The sequence below is a fragment of the Gadus morhua genome, chromosome 5, assembly GCF_902167405.1.
Source record: "Gadus morhua chromosome 5, gadMor3.0, whole genome shotgun sequence".
NCBI lineage: Eukaryota > Metazoa > Chordata > Actinopteri > Gadiformes > Gadidae > Gadus > Gadus morhua.
The window spans coordinates 9,077,235-9,082,738 of record NC_044052.1 but is presented as its reverse complement, the minus strand read 5'-3'; positions in this window follow the sequence as shown (position 1 = coordinate 9,082,738).

The following is a 5,504-nucleotide window of genomic DNA, read 5'->3' as shown; positions in this document are numbered from 1 at the left end:
GCCTAATTACCGGGCAGCCCGACTCCTTGGGCTACTGATTGGGTTTACAGATGCTCCCAGTCATCGTTTGTGTCGTTAGCTTGTCGTTAGCCGTGGCCATCTTGACGTGCGGCAGTGAGGTGCCGGGCCTAAACACAGCAATCAGGGGATTAGTGTGCAGTTAGAGCAAAGCCCAGATGGACGCCCATGGGCTCTGAGTCAAAGTGCCCCGTGCCGCGCTGCGCCGCGCCGGCCAGGGTGCTAGCTGTGCACGGGGCCACGCCACTGACGATTAGGGAGCGTGGCTGATGAGAGGAAACATTTAGTCACCTTAGGGGCCGCAGTGGGTGGTGGTGGCGGGGGGGGGGGGGGCGGATCTGGGCCCCCAGCTCTTTAGTCGATCGGTTTAAAGGAACGGATGCCGCCAACGGTGCCGCCACCGCCGCTGTCGTGGCCGTTTCTGCCCTGAATTAGGTCTGCTTAATCTAGTTCTGGGAATCACGCCCGTAGGCTTCAGGAGGAGAGAGAGACACAGAGGCTGAGGGAGGGAGGAGGAAATTGGAAGCAATCCTTTTGTATGCCTGGCTGAGTGACGTTCAGGGGATTGAATTGTGATTTTGTGCGGAACATTTTATTAATATATGAGAAAACATGCAGATTGACTATCTGATTGATAATTTACTCCACACACAAACACACACACACACACACACACACACACACACACACACACACACACACACACACACACACACACACACACAAAAAGACAAACAACTGTGACTGAATGATTAATACGTCTCTGAGAGCACTTCGGAGCTGCTAGATTTGGAGCACCTCCTCTTATGCTTATAAGGAAACTCCCAAAGGCCTTGTGAGTGAGCTTAAGAAGTAGCTCCACTAACAAAAGGGACACAGACACGCTTGTCCGAAAAGCAGAAACAGAAACTCCCGCGTTGGGTCGCTGTGAATCAGGTCGCCTGCTGTGGCGAGTTAGACGCACTTTATGCAGCTGAAGCCCTTCTCTCAGAAGAGGAAAATAAATGCAAATTCAACAGCCGGAGGGCTCTTTGAAGTCTTTTCCGCACTTGAACGAGTGTGACAGAACCTGGGATGACCTTGGGTTTAAGAAAAACTTAGGAGCGATGAAAGAAGTTGAAAGGGGTAAACTCCCAAGTAAATGGATTAATAGTTGAAACTGTGTGTGTGTGTGTGTGTGTGTGTGTGTGTGTGTGTGTGTGTGTGTGTGTGTGTGTGTGTGTGTGTGTGTGTCTGCGTGTGCGTATTCGGTGCACGCCTGTTTCGGTTTGTGAGTGTGCATGTGTGTGTGTGTGTGTGTTTTTCGTGTCGGTGTGTGCGTTCTTGCGCGTGTGCGTCGGTGTGTGTCTTTGTGTGTGAGGCGTGTGTCCCTGTGTCTGAGAGAGCAGCAAAGACAGACAGGGGAGTGATGTTTAAATGAATTCCTCCTTGATGTCATATAGACACATGACACGAGGTGAGGCCGTGGCTCTGATGTAGTGCTCCCTGATCCCTTAATGACCACAGGAATATTCCTGTTTACACCGTGTCATTCATCTCCTACGTGTCACACCTTGCCGCGCTGCCTTAATGGCTCTGAGGAACAGGGGGCCTAGTCACACAACATAAAAACATGTGGCTTTTGTTGCAGGCAGGAATGAACAACAGCATTCCACCCGCCCGCCACATCAAAGCCCCCCCCCCCCCCCCCCCCCCCCTCCCTCGCCACGGGGCTAAACGAGGGCATACTCTCCTGACGCAACCGCGGCTTAGCATTAAGCAAAGTCTCCCAAAAAGAATCGGATGCTTCTGTCCTTTTGAGACCCTCTATCTCCCTTCCTCCTCCTAGTGTCCTCCATCCTTCTTCTTGTGTCTTTTCATTTTTATATGCTCCCCTCCCGTGTGTGTGTGTGCGTGTGTGTGTGGATGTGTGTCTGTCTGTGTGTGTGTGTGTGTGTGTGTGTGTGTGTGTGTGTGTGTCTGTGTGTGTGTGTGTTTGTGTGTGTGTGTATATAAATGCGTCCCACCGCATCTTCGGGGACAGCCAGACAGCGAGCAGCACAAAGGGCCATTGTCTACCGGTGACAATGTGGTCTACAGGCTCTGCCGTGAAGGGCCCGGCGGTCTCTGGGAGCCCTGCACACTTCCTAATACCCCGCTCACAGGCCACTTGTGTTTTGGAGAAGTGATGGGGGCCTCGGTTTTAGCTTTTCTTTTTTCGACTTGAGGGAAAATCTTTTTTTTCTCTTATTTAGCACAACCCCCTATCTCAAAGTGTGGAGTTGTGTAGAGCCACTACTATATTTGTTAGGGATCGTTTAGCAGTAAGGGGATTGGTGAGGGGGGTGGTTGGGGGGGGGGGGGGGGGACGACAGCAGGCTGCGTTGCCAGTCAAACGTGTTTTGGCTGTCAGACAGACTGTAAGGCTTCCAGCACTGTGCTCTGTCTGCTCTCCTTAGTCAGTGTGAGCTATTTGATCCGTCAGAGTAGAAACGCCATTAGAGACATGCAGACACACACACACACACACACACACACACACACACACACACACACACACACACACACACACACACACACACACACACACACACACATGCACTGACGGAGGGGAAGTTCAACCACTGGACTGCTTTTAAAATCCAAAGAAGAACGGGGGGAGAGAGGGGGGTGGATAAATGAAAGGGGAAAAAAAAGTATATTTTGCAGACGCACAGTCTGGCTCAAATCTTAGTGTCTGTGTTGTGTAACTGAAAGACTCTGAGCAATACACAGCACAATGATGCAGTAGGTGTGTGAGTGGTTTCTCTGTGTGGAGTGTGTGAGTGTGTGTTTGTGGAGGGGGGGGGGAGCAGGGGAAGGCCTATGCAAGCCCAATGTGTCCCAGGGGCTTTGTAGGGCAAATGGGTGGTCATTCTGCTGTTCATTTCCACCATAGGAGCCCTCGTGCCTCAGCAGAAACAGCGTAGTGTGACGGATAGAGCGAGAGGAGGAGGGAGGGAGGGAGGGAGGGAGGGAGACAGAGCGAGTGGGAGAGTTTGTTACTTTTAGGTGGTAAGATGGGTGAAATGAAGGCACTGTCTTCATTAGGACATGCCCGCAATGTCTCAGTGGAGTTGTGGGGTGCAGTGTGTGTGTGTGTGTGTGTGTGTGTGTGTGTGTGTGTGCGTCCGTGTATCTGCTGGGTGATAATTCAGTGGTGGGTGCTGACCTCATAAACATCAGCACCACAATATTACACAGGAGAGCAGGCTGGTGTGGGGGCGGTGGTGGGACAGTGGGCGATGGGCTGATGGACCAGCCGCAGACCAGAACACACTCTCTCTCTCGGGATTAGGCACCGCCGGACCCCTCACCACTAGTCTCTCACGTGGCGCTTCTTGAATAATTGTTTTACGAGAGGGAATTGAGGTTTTGAAATTAGGGGAGATGTGGAGTGACATCAGCACCATGGAACAACCAATCAGAGAGATGAAGAAAGGGTATTGTCCTGTTTGTGTGTGAGTTTGTGTGTGTGTGTGTGTGTGTGTGTGTGTGTGTGTGTGTGTGTGTCTGTGTGTGTGTGCGTGCGTGCGTGCGTGCGTGCGTGCGTGCGTGCGTGCGTGCGTGCGTGCGTGCGTGCGTGCGTGCGTGCGTGCGTGCGTGTGTGTGTGGGTGGCAGCTGTAGGCTTGCATTGCCGTCTCCATGACAGTTCAACTGTCGCAGAGAGGAACCATATTTCCCTAGCAGTGGGAAAATACATGGTGATGCTGCTGCCACAGGTGTGTGTGTGTGTGTGTGTGTGTGTGTGTGTGTGTGTGTGTGTGTCTGTGTGTGTCTGTGTGTGTCTGTGTGTGCGTGCGTGCGTGCGTGCGTGCGTGCGTGCGTGCGTGCGTGCGTGCGTGCGTGCGTGCGTGCGTGCGTGCGTGCGTGTGTGTGTGTGTTGGGGGTGTGAGTGCTGTCACTTTGGCAATGCAACAGCACATATTGCAGCGATTACCACAGCGGAAAAATGTTTTTCTGCAACATGCAATTACTACAGATTACAGATTGCCATCCTTGCATCAGAAGCTTACCCAAGAAAAGAAGAAATACAAGACTATTTGGGAGTATTTGGGTGAGTGTGTCTATGTTTGTGTGTGTGTGTGTGTGTGTGTGTGTGTGTGTGTGTGTGTGTGTGTGTGTGTGTGTGGGTGTGGGTGTGTGTGTGTGTGTGTGTGTGAATGAAAGTGTGCGTCTGTGTGTTTGTGAATGTGAGTGCGCGTGCAGACAGAGACAAAGAAAGATGAGAAATGATTACAGCTCACACTAAAAACCACAACTGAAAAAATAGGGGGAGTTGACATATTTATGGAACTCATTTAGATCTGAACGTTGTGCTGACTTCCAGGGGTAAATAAAGACCCTGAGAAGAAAATAAATAAAAAATACAAACCGTCCTTCACTGAAATTAACAAATATAGAGCAGCGAAAATGTTTACAGCACTTTCATCCATCATCATGACCGTTAACCAAAATAAACAGGGAAATTAAATATCCTGCGTACGAGCACAAAACCCTTGGCAACTTTCGGAGTGGCTTCGGCTTTAACAACGCAGAATAACACACAGAGTAACGCGCGTCGCACAACGTACGAGTACTTACTCCGAGGACACAAGTGAATGTGAGCACAGTCGAATATAATGACAACCTTAACTCCCGTCGAACAATATAGGGCAAATAGTGGTGTCCCACAGCAATGTGGGCCCTTATTTACATAACCCACCAGATCAAAACCTAACCCAAAGTGCTTCTATAATAGCACTGGGGCCTTTCTGGATGGCTTGTCCCCCACTCCCCGCCCAAACACACACACACACACACACACACACACACACACACACACACACACACACACACACAATCCAGGGCTTCTTTTAGTGGCTTCCAGAGAATAAACAGGCTGGGGGAAAGCCACATCACAGCCTGCGGACTGTCAGCACTGGGCCAAGCCAACCCGACGGATGATGCAGGAGGGTGGGGCCGCTTGTGACACCGAGGGGGGGGGGGGGGGGGGGGCGATGTAACCCACCAAACCTCTACCAGCCTTACCACCAGCACCCCTGCCCTGGGTGTGGTGCAGAAGGAGGGTGGTGTGTCCCTCTTTGAACTGCTGCTTCTGAAAGGACAGGCGAAGTTGAGAAGCGTGCAGAACACCACATTCTCTCTTCCACACCTCTCCCCCCCCCTCACACACACGGCCCGATTCCTGAACACACCTAAAAGTGCAAATGTGACAAGTGAAGGCTGTAGGTGTGAATTGAATAGGTGTGAACTGTGTGTGGCAACACACAAATCGGTAGACACACAATTTCACAAACATCAACCCAGAAATGCAAACGCTCGTACACACACGCACACACACATACACACATACACACACACACTCACACACATAACTTGTTTGTTATCAGGCCTTTGACAACTGATCAAGTGAGATGTCAGACACACTCAAACACGCACGCACGCACGCACGCACGCACACACA